Source organism: Lonchura striata, chromosome 6 (assembly GCF_050655825.1).
Source record: "Lonchura striata isolate lonStrDom1 chromosome 6, ASM5065582v1, whole genome shotgun sequence".
NCBI lineage: Eukaryota > Metazoa > Chordata > Aves > Passeriformes > Estrildidae > Lonchura > Lonchura striata.
This window is the reverse complement of record NC_140708.1, coordinates 5,549,728-5,573,690: the sequence shown is the minus strand read 5'-3', so window position 1 is coordinate 5,573,690 and position 23,963 is coordinate 5,549,728. Positions and strand designations below refer to the sequence as shown.

Here is a 23,963-nt window from a genome sequence, read left to right as displayed (position 1 = left end):
GGTCAAAGCCTGGTATCAGGAGATTTAATGAAAGTGTTTCCAGACAAACTTCTTAAAAGCACTGTGCTATCTAGGGAGGCACAGATTTACACATTTGGAAAGCCAAGGACCAATCTTTATGACTCCTTTCCAATCCAGGGTTATTTCTTTAATACTTTACCTCACAAAAAGCACAGCAATAGTGTCTCCTTTTCTGTGTCTATCCAATCCTTGGGTATTTGGTTGAAGTTAAGAATAAAGAAGTGTTTATTGCCAGAGTTGATATTTCACAAAAAAATCAAATTTAAAAAAAAAAAAAAAACACCAAAACCATCAACCAAACAAAAAAAACCCCAAACAACCCCCAGCTCCTCCCAGAACAACAAACTCTCAGGTGCAGAAGTTGCTGATGTCCTGAATAAAAACCCCAGAAGACAGACGCAGACAACTGAGTTTAAAGATCAACAATTAACCTTTCTCCAGCAGTGCCTAAAACTATGGCTGGAGAAGCAGAAATTTAAATTGAACTGAAAGGTTCTATAATCTTTACCATTTTTACTGAAGTGTTTGAGGTTAAGTTGGTGTCAACAATGACCCTTCAGCAGACGTCAAGCATTAAGACTTTCAACATAGTGGATTTTGCCAGCTGTCACCAGGCTGCAATGTACAGAGGGACACTAAAACCCCATCAAACCCTGATCTGTCTGCTCAGGGTCTCCCTTTCCATCTACACAAATGCACTGTTGGATTCACTCACTCTTAAGAGCAGATTTGCAAGTGCTCCTCCACTCTCCCATTAAAGCATTTCAATTGTCTGCCTCTGCCATTTTAACAAATTCAAGTATAAGACTTTAAATTCAATTAGCACAAATCTCAGTGCTCCCAACATTAAATTTGCAAGTGACATTTAGTGGCATTCAACACACACGGAGCTAAGCTAATACACTAATGGACCAGCAAGGGAAATTGTAAAACACTCCCAATTGCAATGCTCTTTTTTAGTAAAGGAAATTAAAGGAGTAGGCTGCAGTGGACAGGAGGAGATGGCAGCTATGAAAAATCCTTCTTAAGCCAAGGCTGCAAAAGCTCTCCTGTCCAAATCCACCTGCTCAGAAAGGGGCACTTTTAAGGCTCTTTCAGTCCTTCAGACAGGATTTACCCTGGTTTTACTTCTGTTTCTTCCTAATTTTTCTGATGAAGGCTTACACAATGCAGCCCCACTGTGTGCTGTTCCCCAGACACAGAGAGCAGGATAAAATTCCCAAGCCTTGTCCCACACAGCTAAGAAGGATGTGACGGTGCCCACAGCACCCCAAAAAGCCAGTCCAGCAAAGCCACCTGAGGAATTCTGCTACCACACCTGTGCCTCACCCAGCTTGCTAAGGAAGCTGCCACTGGAAAAACCCAAAGCTAGCTAGTGGACTTCAGAGATTCCTTTTTTTTTTTCCCAACTGGCAATATGCTTTGCTTTTGTTTCATTTAAACAGAAAAAGCTACCTTCAAGCAGTTTCAAAATCAAGGAGACACAAGGCAGACCAGGCTAGAAAGTCAGGGAGGAAAAAAGTGTTAGAGTCATGGCTCTAAGCAGAGGGAGATTTATTTTGTTGTGTATTTAAATCTAACCAAATTAGGAAAGGCTAAACCTAGGGAAGATGCTTCCCCAGTAAGGATTTATTAGTGGTTTTCTTTGATTATGGATGTGTAATTGGACAGCAGGCAGGACTGCAGCAGCACATGAAGGAAACATCAACAGGACATCTGTCCCACTCTCGATTTGCTCCCCTGATTGGATGAATCAACTATAAAGCTCAGCAACAGCAGTAACTGCATTTCTTTAAGAAACATGTTACAGTCTCCAAAATTAAGTTTTCTCTTTCCAGCTTTTGATCAAGGACTATTAGAACAAAGCTCATGGCTTACTTTCAAGAATGTGGGTTTTTTCTCTCCTCAACAACAAAACCACATTTGACAAGGCCAGAAACAATACAGACAAATATTTTAGAGGTGTCTAAATCCCAGAATCCCAGAATGGTTTGGGCTGGAAGGCACCTCAAAGACCTTCTCTTTCCACCCTGCTGCCACAGGCAGGGACACCTTCCACCAAGCCCCACTACACACCTGGCAGCTTATTAGGATGGATGTTCCTTAATCCATGAAACGACAAAGTAACCTGCACCAAACACTGCCTCTGCTAAGTAGATTTTCAAAACAATAAATATGACTGGGATGAAATAATGCCAAAAAGTTGGTCTGTTTCACACAATCCTCAGTCTTCTACATTTCCCCCAGCATTTTGGAGAAGGAGGGGACAGGACTTGATAATTAACTTAATGATGTCACACCACACACTTTGGGAATTCAAGCTGTATTAAAAGCTGGAGATTCCATGCAGAACACCAGCCTTCCAGAGGGCTCCTGCCCCTCTCTTTGTGCTGGTGCCCTGGGCCCAAAAAGCCTCCAATGACGCCAAAATTCCTTTGGAAAGCACTGCCAGTACACGGGAGCTCAGTTCGTGACCATCAGATCCAAGAAAGCTCTAAAAAAACTCAGGTTTTTGAGTTCATTTTAAGCTCACCTCTACTTCAGAGCGCTTTCTCCCCATACAGCTGGATTTGATGTGCTGCACTTGAATCACGACTGAAATAGCATCAGGTGCTCTGCTCCACTTCAGCAAAGAACAGCCTGGACCTACCTGGCTGGGCAGCCTCAGAAATCCTTCCTGCCCCACTCAAGTCCCTGCAAACCACCCCAGGAAACAGGGACCTCGTGCATGTCCAATAAAAGCAGCCTTCAGGCCTGTGTGCAACATTCCTTCACTTTTTGGTGATGCTATATGGATTTATTCTATTACTCCAACAGGCCCTTTCCCCAGCAAGGGTCTGGATTCTTTCTGAGCAGTTTTTTTTTTTTTTTCCCCCCACAGGTTGTCCTGCTGCCCCAATTAAAAAGCCTTTAATTCCGCAACCATTCCTTAAGGCCAGGCTGAAATTGCTTTTAAATCTGAGTAAGTCCCAGGCCACCCATATTTAGTGCACCAATTAACCAATGCTGAGTGATGCAGAGAGGCAGCAACCAGAAGAAGGAAAAACTTTTAACCCACAGTGCAGGGGTGCAGTTCAAGGGAACTCGAGAATTATCTAATTAAAAGTAGTATTAAAATTAAAAAGCTATTCAAGCTTGATGAGTGTTGAGAGAAGCAATGAGATCCATGGAAAACAACAAATCACTGCCTTTTAACCATTCACTCTGAGCAGTCAAATAACATCCATAATACCTGCAAGTCCTGAAAATCATCCACCTACTTGGATTTATTAAATTTGTGTCACATTAAAAGCTAATTAACATGAGAGACGCTGTTCCCAGGTTGATAAAGTAGAAGGAGAAAGAAACATAATAATTTGGGAATCACCATTTGTTGCACAGATCACAAACACAGTCTAAAGGCAACTGAGCTGAATTTAGTTCTGCTCCACATGCTCAAAAACTCAGAAAAATCACAGCAATCTCTCTGGATTTAGAGGGGGTTTATTACCCATACTGTAAAAGCAGCCTTTACCTTTCGTCTGCCACCAACCAGGTGGACTGCCCTCTCTTTCCAAACTCTACACAACCTCTCTAAGCTGGAGCAATTCTAACATCTGCAAAATACTACACAAAACAAACCAGAATGCAAGTCCAACACAGCATCCACTTCCCAAAAAAACACAGCCAAGCCCAGACCCACCAAGACCCACAGCACCACTTCCCCTGACTTCAGCCAGGTGGTTTGTACTGATTCTGTGTTTTGCACTGCTTCACAGCTGGGCATGGAAGCCAACAGAAAAGCATTTTCAGCCATGTGGACTTGGGAGAAGGGAGTATGAAGGCATCACTACAAATCCTGCTGTCACACCAGGCTGCACCATCAGCCAAAGTGACACGAGGACATTCATCGACATCCCGGTGCTGCTCTGCTAGGAGAGGCTGCCTGCATCAGCAGGCTTCAGCAGCACCATGTCAATATGGCAGAGCTCTCGTTTTTTATAAATAATAATCTTTTACTCTCTCTTCCCATCCTCTCTCCCTGTATTTATGGTGCCTTGAAGGCATCGAGGCACTCTTTAATGAGGTTTTCACACAAGACAGAATAAATTAGAAACCTTGATCAAAACAGGCCCTCCAGGAGGAACACAGTACAAAGACAGCCCCATGCCTTATACACCGTGAAAAATCCAAATACTGCAGCCGGGCAGTCAGCAAGCTGTTCCATGAGCAAACAGGGAGCACATCCTCCTGCCAGGGTGCCCGTGATGGAGAGGTCTCTCCTTTTCATCCCTGTTCTGCCCCGAGCCTGTCTGTCCCCAAGAGGGGGACAAAGCCATCACCCCCTTGCCACCCCAGAAACCTCAGCCCCAGGAAGGAAGCACAGACTCAGTGTCACTGGGATGGGATTGGGGTGGGATTGGGGTGGGATTGGGCTGCTCCCACTCACAGCAGATGCCTCCAGCTTCCCCTGGAGCAGGGAGTATCCTGCCTTTCCATCCCAGCCATCAGAGGGATGCAGCCCCGGGCTGAGGGGAGTGGGCTCACCCCCACACTGCCACCCGAGCTAAGGGGACCAGATGTCCCCACAGAGCCCCTGGGGCAGGCAGGACCAGAGCGGCCACCCCAACACCCGGGAGGAGGGACAGACGTGAGCGGGGGGAGGACAGCGCTGGCTCCTGGGGCTGCGGAGCTCCCCGGTGCCACCGCACCGCCCGAGCTGCCGGGACCGCTGCGGAGCCCGGCTGCCGCAGCTGCCGGCGCCCCGGGGGCAGCCCCGAAGCGGGCTGCGGAGCTCCCCCGGCAGAGCTCCGAGCTGCCGGGGCTCCCGCGGCCGCAGCCCCGCTGCGGGGCTGAGCAGCCCGCCCGCTCCCCGGGGCCGCGGGGCCCAGACCGCCCGTGCTGCGGGGCCGAGGCTCCGTCACACCCCCGAGCCCCGAGCCCGCCCGGAGCCGCCGCGGCTGCGGGGGCCGGAGCTCTGCCCGCGTCCCCCGGGGCCGCCGCCGCGATGAGGAGCCGCAGCCCCCCGCGGCACGTCCCCGTGGGGCGGCGGCGGCCGCGTCCCCGCTGTCACCGCCGCTGTCCCCGCCGCCGTCCCGTCCCGCCGCCCCCGGGCCTGCGCTCAGCCGGAGGCCGCTGGCTCGGCGCTCACTCACCGTGCGGAGCGCGGCTCGGCGGGGCCGGGCGCGGGCGGGTCCCGGCGGTGCGGCGGCCGCAGCCCGCTGCCCGTGTCCCGTTCCGGCGCCCCGCTCCCGTGCCCGTGTCCCGTGCGGCGGGCGGGGCGGGGGCACCGCGCACACGTGACCGCCGTGTCATCCCGGCCGCCATCTTGTGCCCGGCCCTCCCGGCCGGGGGGCGCTGCGCCTCGGCATCGCCTCCGCAAACCCGTCTGCGTCCCCATTCCCATTTCCCATTCCCATCTCCATTTCCCATTCCCATCTCCATCCCCATTTCCCATCCCCATCTCCATTCCCATCCCCATCTCCATTCCCATCCCCGTCCCCAACCCCGTTCCCATTCCCAACCCCGTTCCCATTCCCATCCCCATTCCCGTCCCCATTCCCATTGACATCCACAGGCTCAGCACAGCCTGTGGTGTGCAGGACCAGCCCGCTGCTCCCTGTGTTTTGATCCCAGGATCATTGAGGCTGGAAAATCCATCTGAGTCCCAGCAGTGCCCAGAGCACTGAGTGCCACCTCCAGCCCTTCCTGGGACACCTCCAGGGATAGGCACTCCAAAGCTCCCTGGGCAGCCCTGCCAAGGCCTGAGCAGCCTTTCCATGGAGAAATTCCTGCTGCTGTCCCAGCTGAGCCTCCCCTGGCCCAGCTTGAGGCCGTTTCCCCTTGTCCTGTCCCTGTTCCCTGGCAGCAGAGCCCGACCCCCCCTGGCTGTCCCCTCCTGGCAGGAGCTGTGCAGAGCCACAAGGTCCCCCCTGAGCCTCCTTTGCTCCAGGCTGAGCCCCTTCCCAGCTCCCTCAGCCGCTCCTGGGGCTCCAGCCCCTTCCCAGCTCCCTTCCCTGCCCTGGCCACGCTCCAGCCCCTCCAGGGCCCAGAACTGGACACAGCCCTCAAGGTGTGGCCCCAAAGAAACCACCTTGAAACCATCTGGGCATATGTAGTCCCTCCAAAATACTAAATTCTGACATCAGTGTAGCTTGCTCCAAGGATCTGAGGTGTAGCAGGGTGTGAGAGCTCCTAAATCCATCTGGCAGCTTTCCAGTACCTAAAGGAAACCTACAGGGAAGACGGAGAGGGACTTTTTAGAAGAGCATGTAGTGCCAGGACAAAGGGGAATGGCTTCCCACTGCCAGAGGGCAGGGTTAGATGGGATACTGGGGAGAATTCCCTCGTGATCCTGGACTGGGATGAACACATCCTGTCCCAATATCCCCAAAAGCAGAGTGCAGGGTGTTGGAGCAAACTCTGCTACCTGCCTTTATTTCCCTCTGCAGGAAGCTCTACTGGCCATTGGGCTCCAGTTCTCTGTCAGCTCTGGAGATGTGAGAAGTCAGCTGTTACTAATAAAATCTCAGTTAAACTCACAGGATAATTTAGTTTCAGAGCAACCCCTGGGTGTCACCATCCCCAGTTAGAAAGAGGCTCAAATTTTGTTCTGTGACCAGTAACACCCATTTCAAACCTTGAACTTCATAAATTGTGACTCCTAACACAAAACTGGGTTTTTTCCATGCCAAAAGGTCAAAATCCTTTCCTGGTGCCCTCAGAGGGGTTCCTGCAAGTGCTAAGTCTGGTTCCCTGCAGGGCTGTTCCCCAGCCTGGGAAGATCTGCAAGGTCTGATTACAACTTTTCCAGTATTTCAGGCATTTTTCCAGCCAGGAGATTGTGGAGATAGCAGAGCCACACATCCAGCTCCCCCTGTCCCAGGCATGGGAGGATGATAACACATGGGAGGGACTGGATATACCGGTGTGTTTCAGTAACACTGAGCAAGAGACACATTTTGCTGATCTTGGCACATAAACAAAACAAAATCTGAAAAAAACCCTTGTGAATTATCCCAATCAACAAGTGATTGCAGACATTACCCAAGCAAAACTAAGAATTAAGCTTGAATAAATAGTAATTTATGCACTGGGACAGGTGAAACACAATGGTGTCCTGGGCCTCTGTAAAGAGCTGTCAGTCCTGCACTTTCTAAATATGGAGTTGAGCCATTCTGAGAGAAAATTCTCTGTGTAATAAAATGCAAATTTAGGGCCAGCTTGGAAGTTATTTAAAGTTTGCTGTGACCTGCAGCTTCTTACAGATTTTCATCAGTGCCGGTGAAGAGTGAACAAGTTTTGTTTGACCTCAGGATCCAGGCAGCAGCTTTCACCCTGTGCAAACTGTTAGGTAGTTAGGAGTGGAAATGCAGATGGAAGAGAATGGCTTTGGAGAAGGGTTCTGGAGAAATCCAGGAGCATGGTGCTGGGGACACCAGATGCCAACAGCTTTGATTCTCTCATCCCTGAGGAGGGATTTCTTTGTGAGTAGATCCAATACTGGCAGCACCGTTCTGGTTTTCCCCAGGTTAAACTGGCCTGCATGAGGAAGAGGAAAGCAGGAAGAGTTTAGGAATAGGGAAGGCTTTTGGGGGTGCTGGTGCATCTCCCCTGGGGCCGTGGAGCCTTTGGAGGGTTTGGCAATCCCAATTCCAATGTATCTTTCCATTTGCTCTCCTTGTGCAATGCCATCAGGACAGGGGGGGCTAAGGGGGTTCCTGCTTTTCAGCAGGGCGCTGTTTCCTTCCTGAATATGGTTTCTTGCCATCCCATCTCACAATGCTCTAACAGGATTAATGTTGTTGACACTTCCCTCGTACAATACATCGCCCCTTTCCGGGGTTGCTCCCCCAGGATGGGTGTTTTCCGGCAGATAATACCAACCTGCTGCTGTGCAAATTGCTTCCCTGGGAGCCTGACTTCCCTGTTGGGAATGACAAAGGGCCATCCAAGAGGCTTAGGAATAGCTGTCCCGGGCTGTTGCCTGGGCTTAATCCTGCTGAGCCACTGAAAACAGCATTTCCTGCCTGCCTACAACAAACCCCCAAGTGTGGGGGAGATTCCAAGAGTGTGCCAGCACCAAGCCAAGGTTGGATGGGGCTTGGAGCCCTGGAAGGTGTCCCTGCCCATGGATGAGCTCAGCTGGGGGTTTCTTCTGCTGGAGCTTTGAATAAATTGATCAATCAGAATCAATGTGAATGGATCAACAGTAAAATGCTAATAGGTCACAGTCATTAGGCATTGGTCAATAATCCTTAAATCAATGATGTTCCAGTGGAAGAGATATTTTTATTTAGAAAGGTATGTTGACTATTATCAGGCTGATACTTTATTAATTAACTAATATTGAACAACTTAATTAAAATTTCAATTACCTTCATCCTACCTCACTCACTAAGGTCCTTCTTTGAGGGCAGCAATGACCCTGTACCCATCATTTATGCCATCATTTGATGACATCATTTCCTCACTGATGGTATTTATGACATCATTTCTGTGGGTTGCATTTAGTGCCTTTATCCATGACACCGTTTACACTCAACAGCACCATCAGCTCAGTGTCTTTGAGATATCATTTTGGTATAATTTTGACCCCATACTCCATCATTAATTCAGCGTCTTCACATCAAACCCTGATGTTTGATGGGTTTGTACTGACTGTGATGCTTTTAAAAGCCTTAGAAATAGAAACAGCCAGAGAGGTCGTTGCTCCAAATGTGTAGAATCCCACAGGGCTTTGTCCCTGTCCCCTGATGGTAGCAAGGACTGTTCAGAATAAGGCAGCAGAGCAAAAAAAATCAGAATTAAATGCATGGTGAATGGAGTCGAGCAAAGAGCACAGTGGCTGTGGCTTTAAGGAACTGCAGGGCAGGTCTGTTAGCTGCAGTATAAATGAGAAAAGAGACCAAAATCCCTGTTTCCAAAGGATGCAGGAGATTCCAATTCAGCTACTTTGTTATTCAAGCAGTGATTAATGGTGAGGTGGCGTCATCCTCTCTGATCAGGGATATTAAGCAGTGATGGGTTGCAGACAAACAGCATTATAAATGCAAGATTGTTTCAGATCATTAGGAAAATACGTAAACTCATTTCTTTAATTAATCCGGCTTTAATGGCTGATTGCTTCTGATTAAAATAGCACATGTCTGGGGGAAATGCGTCAAAATTGGAAGTCAAAGGAGAAACTCTTAATGGAGGGAGGGCAAAAACATTTCCCCATTTAAACAGAAGAAGAGAGGAAAATGAAGTGTGGAAGATGGTGAAAGAAGGACGTCAAGGCAATTCCAAGGGGAAAGCAAGCCAGTTCTCCAGATGGGACTGGTGGGTTTCCCAGGGGCACAGGGGGTCATTGCCTTGCCAGAACATCCCTCTGGAAGCAGAGTGTCCTGGCTGGGCTGGGCACTGCTCTCCCCAGGGTCCTGGAGACTGGCTGTGTCCCTGGGCTTCAGGACTAGAAACGGGACAGCCCGGGGCAGCACCATTCCATGCTTTCAGTGGATGCACACAGCATTTCCTTCAGCGCCGTGCCAGGCATTTCCCGTGGGATAATGAAAGGGTGACAGAGGATCCCGAAACACGGCTCTGGGATAAAAGCTGCAGCTCCTGCTGGCCTGGAGATGATGAGTAGCCGTGGGGCTGGGAGCGGGATGGAGCCGAGGATTCCAGGTGTCCTGCTGCAGATATCCCCGCTCCCGGCCCCTTCAGCGAGCTTCTCCAGCATCCCGGGAAGATATTCTCCTCCTCTCCCTTGCTGCTACCGGGGTTTGCTTCTCCTCTTAGGGGAAAAAAGCAGTTTCAAGAAAGCGCTGTATTTTCTGAGAATGGTGGCTCCCCCACCCCTTTTCCTGCCCCGTCTCTGGCTCTGGTGCCTGCTCCCGACCAGGCTTGTCAAAGCCTGCCAGGCCTTCCCGGGCTCCTCACAACCCGTTCATGGAGCAGGGTGTTCTTAACAACCCCCTTCAACACCAGCATGTGCTTCGCAGCCCTCTTGCTGAGTCAACAAGGAGGGCACGCTGCCACCCTCTCCGGGTCGGAGGGTCACAGGTGGTGCGAGGTGACAGGGACAGCAGCAGCTCCACGGGGCCATTATCTCTGTGCTCCTGTTGTGGCAGGAGTTTGCATCTGATCTGCTTTGAAATTCCTACCGAAAGAATACTTCACGCGCTGCAGCCCTTCGGCTTTTCTCACGATGCCAGCGCTGCTCGTCCCAAAAGCTTTTTTCTCCCCCTCCTTCATGAACTGTGAATAAATAAACGTTGAAGTGGATGTGGATCGTTGCTGTGCTGCATGTCTCGGCGTGCCTGTTTCCTTGGAAAACCTGTGCTTATCCCCAAAAGGGATTTCCAGACACAGCAGCAGGGCTCAGCCGAGCCTGGACCCGAGCCGGCACTGCTGCATCCTCCTCCCTGCAGACGGAGCCTGCGTGCTCGGGCAGGTCCGGCAGCCCAAAAGCCATTAATTATGGAGTCATTAAAACTCAGCTACCTCTCCGGGCAGGAGTTGGGAGAAGAAAGCCTTGCTCTGAGAAATCAGCAGCGTCAAGGTGGGATTTTAGCAGTGCTGTGGCTCTGCAGTGACTCAGGGTAGCCTGATTAGCTCCAGGTTTTCAAGAGAGATTACCTTGCGGATGCTCCCCGTATTTATTTTGCCAGCAGGTTCATTCTGCAAGCAACATACTGAAATCCTGGGAAAACAGGAGGGAATGGCTTTGCCAGTGCTCAGGGCTGAGCTTACAGCACGGCAGAGGCTGGGAAGAGGCAGGTTTCTTGAGGCAAGAGGCTAACAGTGAATTTATAAGAATAAGAATTGTTTCCTTGGGAATGGCTGGGGCTTCCTGTGATGCAGCTGTGCCCCGCTGAGCAGAGCCCATCCCAAATGTCCCCAAGATGTCTCTGAGCGGGAGAGGCCACTGGATCCTCCTTTGCCCCCTCCTCCTCTCTGGATGTGAAAGCCTGGCTCCCACAGCCTCTCCTTACTTTCCCTGGCTGCCACCCACTCCTGCCAGGCTGTCCCCAGGCTCGCTGTGCTTTGGAGATGCCTTGGAGCCCAGACTGGTCCCAGTGCCCAGCCATGGCCTCCCCAGTGCAGAACAGGAGGAAATGTCCCCCCTACTTAAACTGATGTCAAGTTGACAAGCAGGGTGATGCCTCCAGATCATCTTCAAGTCACCTCCTTTGGAGACCCAGGAAAATTTGGCTGTCCCCCTGTGCCAGGCCACTGAGTTCCAGGCCATGTCACCTCCATGGTGCCCAAGGGGCAGGAGCAGAAGGATACCTGGAGGCTCCCAGTGAAGCTCTGTGTGGTTTTCTGCTGAGCCCAGAGGTGTTGCAGTCACCAGTGGCAGCTCTCCCGCCTACTTAGTCCTGGGATTCCATCCTGGAGGCGATTTCATATCACAATCTCTATTTGTCCTTCAACTCATGTGATTTTGGGAGCTGCCATTGCCAAAAAAAGGTTTGGAGATTCTGTGCTCCTGTTGTGCTGGCACCCGGGGAGGGCACAAATTTCATTCCCAAACTGGATTTTCTCGGTTTTCCCTGTAGGGGCAGCAGTTGCCTTTGAAGCCAGACCAAAGGAAGAAAATGATCTGTATTTTAAAAACAAACTCCTGTTCCCAGAGACTGCAGCTCTGATAACAGGACTAACGTCAGAATGAGCCTTTGCTAAGTGGGTTTAGCAGTTATCATGTTGAACTCAGTGCCTAAAGCTGCCTAGTGATTGTGCCCTGTGTCCTCAAGCCAACTCCACTCCTCAAATTGGCATAAGGTATATAAATAAAGCTGCTTTTGATGATGATCAACTACAACAACAACAACAACAATTGATATTTTCATTGTTGTGATTGATTGCAGTCTTGCCCTGGAGCGGAGATCTCCAGATCTCTCTTCCCAACACTGTTGCTGTCATGTATCAGGTGAGGGAAATTAAGGATATGGTGTTAGGGAAAGGCTCTTCCCCCAGAGGGTGCTGGGGCACTGACCAGGCTCCCCAGGGAATGGGCACAGCCCCAAGGCTGCCCAAGCTTCAGAAGTGTTTGGACACCACTCCCAGGTACAGGGTGTGATTATTGGGGTGTCTGTGCAGGGTCAGAAGGAGGACTTGATGATTCCTGTGGGTCCCTTCCAACTCTGGGTATTCTATGATTCTGTCCTTAAAACAGAATAAATCTCCATCTGGATCCTTATATCCTTTCAAGGAAACATCAGATAAAACAGGTGGATATCCTCTTACCAAGCTTGATAAATATATACAATCAAATAAACATTGAGGGCACCGGGTTCTCCATGTGAGGATGAGCATCAAACATTTTCCCAGCTTCAGGGCTTCTACAGTTTTCCCTGCAACAGCCTCTGGATATAATAACCTGGTGCTGCTTTCAGGAAGAAAGGAAACAAGGGGAGAAGCTGATGATAAGGTTCTCATTTTGATGGCAAATGTCGGTAACTTGAAGATTTAACACCCAAGTCCAAGTGGAGCTAGAGAACAGTACTCGAGTGGGATTGCAAAGCAGTATAAGCCATAGAAAACTCAGAATGATACAACCTCCTCCCTCCTGCTGAGCCTGGACCCTTTCAGCATGGCCACACAATTTATAACTGAAAAAAAAAATCATTTCCACCTCTGCTAAAAAAACAAAAGGCAGCTCAAAGCAACTTGGTGTCTCAGGCAGTGCTGGGGCTCAGACCTTCCTCTCCCGGGCCGCCGGTGCCTTTCAGAGGCGAGGATGGCAGAGGGTGTGTGGGAAGAAGGCGGGAGGTGGAGCTGCTCCCATCACATCCAGCGGGAGTTTTGTGTGGAGCACAATCCCATTAGCGGTGTTATTCACGGGTCACGGCCTGAGGGCTGAGGGTTGAATGTGTTTGTTCTGCAAATTGGGCTAATATTGTGAGGAGCATAAAAGAGGATGTGTAATGTGTGTTTGGCCTCTGTTTGGAAATCACAGCAGAGAATGTTTCCTTGAAATTGTATTAGCTCGGATCCAATCTTAGGGTAACTTACAGCTAGGAAAGGCTTCCGTGTCATTAATAACAACCACCATCTTTTTAATGTTTAATACATCAGAAATCAGAGCAAAAAACTTTTGCTGTGATTTCTGCTTTTATCCTCAGTTATCAATCTATAAAATTATTCAATAAATAAGAGTAATGCTGAACAAATAATTGCTTAGCAGTGGGTATTGCAAATAGATTTTACCTTAACTTTAGCTTATCCGGGTTGACAACTTCTGTTGTTCTGCTCTTTCCCTGGAACTCATCAGATACCTTTGAAGCAAGTTCAGGAGTTGTATTAAAAAAACATTAACTAAATTTTGATCTAAAATAACTGCAAAAATATTATGTTATGTGTTTAGACCTTGCCCATTTTTGTGCTATTAACTTAATCTTTTCTGCTTTGGGAAACCATCAGTGGGAGCCCAGAAGGATCTAATGTGTTCTATTTGCAGGATCCACTTCTTTGGCTGTAAGTACTTCTAGATGGAAGAAAAAGAGAAGATGAAGAAATTATTTTCTTCCATCTACTTCTAGATGGAAGAAAAGGATTTGTACTTAGCTGTTCCTGGAAGTTTGCTCTTGCATGAGAATGGTAACCATTATTGTATTTATCCACTGAAATTCTATTTGCACTTTCTTCTTCCAGATCATAATGTGATTTTAGTTTCATGCCAAGAAATTATTGTTAACCAGTATTTTGCTGGGTTTTTTAGAGATTGGTTTTATCTTTTATGCTTTGTCTCCTTATATTCTAATGAGAGAACCATACAAAATCAAGCTGATTTCAATTGGATAACCTGAAGTTATACAAAAGGAACAGTGGAACAGGGGCCTGAATAAGGAAGGTCCAGAACAACCAAGGGGCTTGAACAAGGTGTAAGATTCATGTCACCAAACCCTGTTGTTTGTGCAAAGTAGATGTCAATATGTTCACAACATAAATTTGTCAATCTTTTGATTGATAATAATACAATTGTAAATATTAGTTTTGCTCTTGGTTTGGAATGAGACAGCTGGAACAAAATGAAATCTGAAGCCCCTCGAGTCAGCCAAGGCTTGGGCTTTGTCCTGGAAGGTGCTGTGACACCCAAGTGAGCTGGCAGCCAGCAAAGGGAGAGGGTGCCCTGAGTTTTTGGGATAAAAATGCAGATTGTGGAGATGGCATCCTAAGAGCCACCCAAAGCTCAGGTTAACACAGCAGGCTCACCCTAAAACAAGCTGTAAGTGACTGAAATGCCTCGTTAGATGGGCTGTGGAGTCAGATTTGGAGCTGGGGATTGTCACAGGGCTGTATCAAATGCCATTGCCAGTGTGGTGGCTTCACTGTCAGACCTCCTGGCCATCATTCCCTTTGTTGATCTCGCTTTTCTGGTGGCACTGCCATTGTCTGTTGCCTCTGTCCTGGCTGAAAACAATTCTTTCTGCAGTAGCAATTTGACTTCCATGCCCAGCCATCACTGGGTGTGATTATCACCACTGTAGGAGCATCCTTGGTGCAAGGAGGATTTATTAGACATGATTAATAAGCACAAATAATTTATCTGCTGTCACCCAGTAGCCCATGTCCCTCAGAGCTCAGCCTTGTGCACTAAAAATTGCAAATGTCCTTCAATGCCTGTTTAAATACACAGCAGCAATACCCCAAGGCTGATAATAATAGTCCTGAACCAAGCACTAAACGAGGGGAAAGCTGGTTCCAGCTGAGTGTGCTATGGTATCTTTGATGCAGGAAGGGAGAATAATTCCTCTTGGGTATGTACATGAATGCAGATGTGATTTGGATGGCACGAACAGGACGTTTAGAAATGGAAAAAATGGAAATCTCATTATCCTGACAGTAATTCAGGACTATTACAGGGAAGCTCAGGAGCTTTAATCAGTAACACTGTATTAGCATGACAGAGTTAATGGTGATAAGGTAAAAGACACTGATTAAAGAATATTTTTCTCCACTGAAGAACTGCTACCTATTGTAGCCAAACACATCAGTGGGCCAAATCCTGCCTTTGATTTGCTGAACCCTTCTCCCCAGGCCAAGGGGAGCATAGGTGGGCTTGCCTCCTGCCTTGATCTGCTTGGCAGCAGCAAAGAAAGTCATATATATTGGTATATAGTGTCTGTTACCTTAGAAAGGTTCTTCTCTGGCTTCTTTCAAACCCTACTTTATTATCTCCATGCCATGGAGGCTGTTGTACAGGTGTAGTCCCCATAGGAATGGGCAGGAGGAGTCAGATGTGGAGGCTCATATGGAACACAGAGCTGCTGCAGCAGGACTCTCCTGGTGCCACAGAGCTTCTAGCAGCTTCCCTGGGTGTTTAACAGCCCATGGTTATCTCCAGCTAAAAATAAGGCCTTGGAAGAATTAGCTGGCTTCCCTGAGCAGGGAGAAGCACTGACTTTCTGTGTCAGTTCAAAGTTATTCCTGGGGATGAATTAGCCCTTGTTCCAACCACATGTGCTGGAATGGGTTCCCTGACTCTGCTGCTGCCTCAGCAGCCAAATGCCAACGTGCATCAGGAGTCAGAGCCTCCAGGAGGAGATCTCTGACCCTGGCTGGTGAGATCAAGCTTTTACAAAATGTGTTTTCCTTGTGCAAAATACCTGGGGGCTTAAAATCATAATGGTGAGATAGCTTCAAACACAACCAACATGTCTCCTGGTTAAATAAACTCTGAGGAACAGCCTTGTTCATTACCAGGAATATTTATAATGACAACAGAAGCTGCAAAAGGATATTCGGGCTGCCATCAGCAGGTCTGGTACAACCAGAAAAGGCAGGGCAGGATCTTTAAACACACAACCCATTAAACACACAGACCACGAGTGTTTTGTTCTGTGTCTATTTCAATCAGAGTAAAAATACACCAACAGAGGGAACAGATTGGCTTTTAAAATATTCCATTAGATAAACAACAACTTTGGCTAAGTCCAACTGAATGCATTTTACCTTATGAGAAGTACTCTTGGAGGTCAGGGGAAATGTTAAGGGTGGCACAAGCTGAGCTGCTTTGTAAACTTGTTCTGCAAAAATAAGCAACATTGGTTACATAGAATCACAGAATGGTTCGGGTTGGAAGGGGCCTTAAAGCTCATCTCATTGCACCCCTTGCCATGGGCAGGGACACCTCCCACTGTCCCAGGCTGCTCCCAGCCCTGTCCAGCCTGCCCTTGGGCAGTGCCAGGGATCCAGGGGCAGCCACAGCTGCTCTGGGCACCCTGTGCCAGGGCCTGCCCACCCTCCCAGGGAAGGATTCCTTCCTAACAGCTGATCTACACCTACTCCCCCTTGTCCTGTCACTCCATGGGTTGTAGTCAGAGGGTCTGCTTCAACCCTGGAGCTTTTCTTGGGTGGAAATTATAGAGAGGCTAAGCCAGAGGCTTTATGAAAGGAACAAGTTGCAACCTCTTAGTGGAAAAGGGAGTATTTTACAGTTAGTTAGAAGAGCCAAGTGTCACCTCTTTTTTATTTTAATCTTATTCCAAGCCCATGATTTCCCAAAAATAGATTCACTCACCAAGAATGTCACATTCATCTTGGTTCAGCTCATGATATTTATACTTTTATATTGGATGGGATTAATTTTCCTATCCTGTTAATGCAGCATGTGATCATTAAATACCTTTACTGCACGCATAGACATATATTTTCTGTGTCAGAAAGGAAAGCAACTGGCATTTTAAATTACTGAGTGATAATTGTAGGTGGCTGTTTTCCATAGTGCTTAAGGAATTCCTTTCATTATGATAAATGAGTGTAAGACTCCCTTTTTACACAGAATCAGTTCACAAGTGAATTTATTCGACAGTCACGGATTGTGGGTCTACTGAAGAACATTTTCCACAAAGGTGCCTGTGTTCATGTAGTGAAGATGTGTAACAGCACCTTATGGAGGAGAGGCACTGAAACTTCCCAAATGATGGGTTTGGGTGCTAACACCTAGTACAGCTAATGCTGCAGCTCACATCCTGCCAAATTTCACTGAGGCTTATTTCACATCCACAGCTCAAGAAGTGCAGAGAGTGCCTAAGCAAAAAGAGATCCAATGACAAGCACAGTAAATTATTATCCTGGCATTTTAAGTAAAATGTTTTACAAAATCAATTTGCAGCCATGTGCCATTAAAGTATCAACTGCAAAAGTTAATTCCAGCATGGGGAATCTGCCAAAAATAAGAGATTTTATCCTGACAGGAGTGAAACAAACAGACATCCAATCAGGGTAGATGTTAGGAAAGCCAAGAGAAATAAGAACTCCATTCTACACAGCACTGTTTCCCAAGACATAAAAACAGTGATTAAAAATGAGACCCTGCTGCTTGTGAAACTCTAAAGCTTGAGTTAATGGCTCCAGAATGGACCAGTGCCTTCAACAAAACCACCAGAGCCCCTGTAACCTCCCACAGAAAGCAAGGACAGAACTGCTGGGGTTTGATCGTGTTATCAGGCAGCACCTCCCACGTGCAGCTTGTTTCTGTGTACAGAGGTTTGTTTCCTCAGCCACAACAACACAGAAAACTTGAAAACAGAAAAACACTATTTTCCCTGTCAAACAGGAATTTGAGTTACCTTCAAAGGAAGGTGTTTAAGTGTTGCTTCACAGGAAGCTTTCCCATCTCTTCCATTCAGTGTTACACTGATCCCTCATTCATGGGCTGTTTCAGGGAGGTTCCTAAAGCCTCCCAGTGCCTGTCCTGGGGTGGCTGCCTTAGTGGGTATGGTGGTGTGCCATCAAAGGTTGGAGACCTTGGAGGCCTTTTTCAACCATAATGATTCTGTGACTTTGTGATTCCATGGAAGGTGTGCTACCCCACACCCACCCTGAGCCCACCAGGTGCAGTCTGGGGTCAGGGGCCATTGGTCCATCCCTGTTGCTACCAGGAAAGGTTTGGCTTTGACCGCTCTTTAACCAAAGACCTGCAAACACCAAGCATCCTGAAGAGGGGTAAAGCATCCCATTCACTGATTACTTTTGAGTTTGAGTGGATTCTCCATGCACACATGAAGAAAAAATGTTTTACATAGCTTTCTGCATTCAGCACAGGACTCAAAGTCATTCCCAAAGCAGGACATGGCAACACCATTTCTCCACCCCCGCTGTGTCCAGATCCGTGCCCCAAGCACTGTTGCACAGCCCTTTCCAACATTGTAAAGAAGAGTAAATTACTTTACCTTAATGAATGGTGAAGCCAGCCCACAACTCCCTTTTCCTTTTTCCATGCTCACAGTGTTACTGACACGCACTGATTTGGAGGGGCAAGCAGACAAAAGTTTTTAATTTGTTACTCCAGTATTCAATGGGGATGTTAAGGATTTTCCAGACAAAAGACTAAGACTCAGCTAGCCCCAGCTGAATGCCTCTTTCTGTTCAATTGCTTTGTGTGGTGTAACTGCTAACAGTGCTAAAAGAAAGAGCCTGATGACTGATGTGCTGCTTCATTCCCACTATTGGAATCTGTGCTCTGAAACACAGGATCAGCTGAGCCCTTGGCAGAGCTGGGAGCACAAGAAATTTCCTCTGCAAAGCTGTTTGCCACCAGCCTCAGCCTGGCTTTGGGTGGGGCAAAACCTTTCCAAAAGTATAAATGGATGACGTCTTTTGTTTGCAACCCACACTGCCTGGGCAGCATAAAAACTGTGCAATATGTAAGAGCCAAAACCAGAGTGTGAGTGCAGGGAACAGATTTCAGTGTGAGAGTTACCAAGGGTGCCCTCAGTAACTTCAGAGACAGTCCCAGGCTGGCTGGAGTGTGGCTGTGCTGGAGGGCAGCAGCTCTGCAGAGGGATCAGGGCAGGCTGGCTCCATGGGCTGAGCTTCAGCCAGTGCCGGGTCCTGCCCTGGGCTCAGCCCCGGCCCTGCAGCTCCAGGCTGGGCAGAGGGGCTGGAAAGGGCCCGTCGGGAAAGGCCCTGGGGGCTGTGCCAGGGCTGGGCAGGAGCCCAGGGGTGCCCAGGGGGGCAGGAGGCCAATGGCCCCGGGCTGTGCCAGCCATGGGGTGGCCACAGGCCAGGGCAGAGTCTGTGCCCCGGGCTGGCCCTGCTGAGGGACCCCAGGGCTGTGTCCAGTCGGGGCCCTGGAGGGGCTGGAGCGTGGCCAGGGCAGGGAAGGGAGCTGGGGAAGGGGCTGGAGCCCCAGGAGCGGCTGAGGGAGCTGGGAAGGGGCTCAGCCTGGAGCAAAGGAGGCTCAGGGGGGACCTTGTGGCTCTGCACAGCTCCTGCCAGGAGGGGACAGCCAGGGGGGTCGGGCTCTGCTGCCAGGGAACAGGGACAGGACAAGGGGAAACGGCCTCAAGCTGGGCCAGGGGAAGCTCAGCTGGGACAGCAGCAGGAATTTCTCCATGGAAAGGCTGCTCAGGCCTTGGCAGGGCTGCCCAGGGAGCTTTGGGGTGCCCATCCCTGGAGGTGTCCCAGGAAGGGCTGGAGGTGGCACTCAGTGCTCTGGGCACTGGGCGCAGCTGGGGCTCCATGGGCTGGCAGGGATTTTCCAGCCTCAGTAACACTGGAATTCTGTGATTCTGTGATTGTATGACAAGTGGTATGGACTGCCCTTGTTCCCATACTATGAGGTACTTTTGGCATGGCTGCAGCCAACAAGCACCTGTCTTCATTCTAATCCTGAAGGGACTGGGAGTTCACTCTCAATATTTGCTTCTCCTCTTGTATGAGTGTATTGGCAAGTACAGTAATTTCATTGACTTCCCTAATGCCTCACCTTCTCTCAAGTCTATAGGAGATGAAAGCTAAATTTCATAAAACAGGGCAGTGAAGAGCAGCCAGAGAAGCAAAGACAGCAGCAATGAGTTGTTACATCCTGAGGAAAAAATAAAGTGACAAAAGTTAACTCATCCAGAGCTGAAAAAAAATTTGAAACATATTTAAATTGCCTCCAAACTTCTTGAAATAACTCCCTATAAACCAGATTTTTACAATTAGACAGAAGTTAGCATGGCCTTCACTCTTCTAAGGGTAAAGGAGGGTGCTCAACATTTTTTAAAATAAAATAATTCTGAAAAGGAATAGAAAACATAGAAGGAATTGAAAAGCAGTATCACAAAGAAAATTTTCTGCCTTAGAATTAGGAGAAATGTTACCAGGCACTGTTTTGTTTCCTGAATCTATTAAAAACCTGCCTTGGTCATGAAGAAAATCTGTCTTAGATGACTGTGGTAATTTTAGAAAGCTGCTGACCAGCTGTGACTGTACATCTGCTGAATAACTTGGCAAACTGCCCCTGTTTCCAGTCCTTCATCCTGAATGATTTAATGAAAGATGTGGCTTTGAATGCAGCGTGATACATTTGGATTCGTTTCATGCCAACTCCTGACACTGAATTTTTCTGAAGCTCTTTCAGAGCTTTTCCACCCCTGTTTTCCTGCAGGGATGGATTGCACTGGTCAGGGGAAGTCACACTATTGTGGTTACTATAACAGCCCTTTTGTCTTGGGCAAGAGCTGGGTTGTAAAAGAGAGCTGCAGGCTGGAATCTCTGGCTGGAAGCAGAGTAGAACAGGGAACACGATGGAAACATCCCATCTCACCAAGCACCTCCTTCCTCTCACCCCGATTGCTGAATTCATCTGAGGTCAGCTGGGTCATTTACTGCTGAAAGAATGCTCCCAAAATGTCCTTTTCCAGCAGAAAGTCCTCCTGATGTCCCATCCATGTTCACTCAGGTCTGCTTTGGGTGCCCTCTCAGAAGCTGTGCACCACCAGCAGTGTTTCCCTGCAGCCCTGCCCGTGGGTGGCTGTGGCCACCCACAGTGGGGAGTGTTAATCTCTCCCTGTGTCCTGGTAATGTCACTTCTGACCTGCCTCAAGCTCCTGCTTGCCGCTATGTGGCCATGCCACACCGAGGGCTCCGAGCTGCCTGGAGATCTGCTGATCTGTTCAAGGCTTTCTCTTCCTTTGTCCTTCTGAGCTTTGGAGTTTGCAGCAGAAATCACTGCTTGCTGCAAGAATTTCTCACTGTTAAACTCCATCCTATCTCTGACTTGCTCTTTATGCTGGGACAATGTCAAGCTTTGTGTTGTCAGCAAACTTCACTACCATGGTCTTCTTTGGGCCATCCAAGCCCAAACCCTGTCTGGCAGAACCATACCAAAAAGAATGCCATTGGATTCATTCATTTATTAATTAACTGTTCTTCTATTCTTTATAGAATTCTAGAATATTGAGGTGAGAAAAGCCCTCCCAGCCCACGGAGTCCCAGCTGTGCCCAGTGCCCACCTTGTCCCCAGCCCAGAGCACTGAGTGCCACCTCCAGCCCTTCCTGGGACACCTCCAGGGATGGGCACCCCAAAGCTCCCTGGGCAGCCCTGCCAAGGCCTGAGCAGCCTTTCCATGGAGAAATTCCTGCTGCTGTCCCAGCTGAGCCTCCCCTGGCACAGCTTGAGGCCGTTTCCCTTTGTCCTGTCCAGTTCTTACTGAATAGTCCCTTGCCTTTAGCATGCCTGAATATCTGAGCTTTCTTCGTGCCTGTATTTTGGTGAAAATACAACCAAGAAATACAACCTTTCCATATATAGAGCACAGGTCCACATAGTTTCTGTAGTTTCTGTCCCCCTCTTACTTATGCGGAAAAATGAACTCTTATTTAAATTTACTTTTACCCTTGGAAAACCCAGTTTGTCTGGCTTTTGAGGCTTTCTGAGAGTATCTCTGGGTTTTTGAATCTCCAAGCTGTCCCACAGCCTGACTGTTTTGCTTCATGGGGTCATGCTGCTCCAGAACTGGAAGGGCCTGCCATGCTTCAGAAAGGCAACCCCATAATTATGGGGTGGCCACACTGCCGACGTTGCCCACACAGGGTGAAGCCACACTGTAAGACCAGAAATTCTGCTTGCAAAGAGGTCAAACCACTTAGGATCCCCAAAGATTTCTGTGTTTTCTGGGAGAACAGGTTGTGTCACACACATTTAAATGGTGCCATGCCAGAGGGGAGAGCATGCGGAGCGCTCTCTCTCCGTCAGGATAGTGTAGATGAGATATGAATTCAGCCCTTTGTGCAGACAGCAGTAATGATGTGTGTCATTCCTTTTCCACTTCTCCCATTGCTAACCAAAATGTGGCATCAGCTATGGAAAAACCCATTGTTTTCCTTGTGAGGATAAATTGCTCCCTACTCACACACACAGAAGGCAAAGGACTGCCCAGAAGAGCAGAAAGTGCCTCTGGAGAACCCACACTTCAAAAGGAGCAGCAGGCACCTCGCATTGCCCCCAGATCAAGAGGTTTGGCACCCAGGGTACAGAAGTGTGTCCCCAAATCAAGCATCACTCTGCTGACGTGGTTTTGCACTGGTAAGCTGAGATGTGATGCCAACTGACAGAGAATCAAGAGCCTGCATTTCTGGTTGCTTCTATCCCATCCAGCAGTAGCAACAGCGCAGCACTGCTACTCAGCAGAAGCAGCAGCTGCTGCATGTGAGCCAGGGAATTTCAGGGGGAAGAGGAACACCCTCCTAATGGGAGGCAAGGTGCACGAGGAACTCCCAGAGGTGATGTGCTGCCACATCACCTCCCAGTGTGAAGGTGTGACCCAAAAGCAGGCTGAGTTGCTCCAAGCCCAGCCCTCCACCTCCTCTGAGTCTCCACCACAGCCCTTCACCTTCCTGCCTCTCTTTAGGCCAGATCAGACTCCCATCAGTTCATCTCTGCCTGGCCCCATTCCTCATGCCCAGGGCCAGGGCAGGGACACACTCAGGGAGATCTGCTCACCTGGGCTGCTGTGTGTGCCTTGGCTGAGCCGAGCCACTGCCAGCCTGTTCCGTGTCTGCAGGGCTCGTCCACTTGAGAACGATAAAGCTGGGGTGTCTAGAGGATGCAGTGCCTTGTTGGCTTTGCTTTCTGCCCTCATGTTGGAATTTGCTTGTTTAGGGAGAATAACTAAAACCAAATTAATTGAGGACATTCAGCTCTGGGCCACCTGGGTTTGAGGAGAAAAGAGAAAGGACTCTGTGTGATTTAATGTGAATAAGGAAAAAGCTGTTTATTGTGCTTCTATACATTGTTTATATTTACTTCTTACCTTGGTCTACAAAATCACACATTGTTTGATTGGTAGTTCTTCTTTGTCCATGCATCTCTTGACTGGCAGCTCTATTTTGCCTAAAAGGTAGGCTCACCTCTTTTTCTTAATGTAATTGGTAGATGCTGTAAGCCTTATTTTATTTGGGTTGATACTTCTATGTAAAAAACATTAGGTTTTTTTATCTATAAGGATGAAAGCGGTTTTGTTACAAAGATGACTTAATTCTTTATTTTTAGAAGGTTAGGCTGGTTCATTCAGTACATGCCTATTTTCTCGTAAATATGACTTTACAAGGGTTAATGCAGACCTTGGTTGGGAGGTGACACCCAGGGTGTCCCCACAGCACTCCCATGTGTCTGACTTCCCTGCAGCCTAGGCTCTGTCAGGCTCAAAGGCTGACAACAACTCAAACAACAAGTGCTGGTCTGCCCCTGGCTCAGGGCAACTCCCAGATCAATGCAGGGGATGAGCAGCTGGAGCAGCCCTGGAGAAGGACCTGGGGGTGCTGGGGGTGAGAGCTGGGCCCCAGAACCCCCCCGTGCCCTGGGCTGAGCCCCAGCGTGGGCAGCAGGGGAGGGGGGATTCTGCCCCTCTGCCCCTGTGCTCAGGTGAGACCCACCTGCAGAGCTGCCCCAGCCCTGGGGCCAGCACAGGAGGGACCTGGAGCTGCTGGAGAGAGCCCAGGGCAGGCACCAGGATGAGCAGAGGGATGGAGCAGCTCTGCTGGGAGGAAAGGCTGCACAGCTGGGATTGTTCACCTGGAGAGGAAAAGCTCTGGGGTGACAAAACTGTGGCCTTGCAGGGCCTGAAGGAGCCGACAAGAAACATGGAGAGAGATTCTGTACCAAAGGGATGGAGTGACAAGGGGGGGATGGCTTCCCAGTGCCAGAGGGCAGGGATGGATGGGATATTGGGAATTAGGAATTGTTCCCTGGCAGGGTGGGC

General features: G+C 48.8%; 1 protein-coding gene across 3 annotated transcripts in view; it reads right to left on the bottom strand.

Moving 5' to 3' along the window:
• Positions 1–5,297, bottom strand: part of SGMS1 (sphingomyelin synthase 1) — an 88,653-nt gene extending 83,356 nt beyond the window's left edge. For all 3 annotated transcript variants that reach the window (XM_085583981.1, XM_085583980.1, XM_021537077.3), the window contains exon 1: positions 5,157–5,297. The gene's annotated coding sequence lies outside the window, so the exon portion shown is untranslated. The remainder of the gene's footprint in view (positions 1–5,156) is intronic.
• Between the last annotated feature and the right edge of the window lie 18,666 nt (positions 5,298–23,963).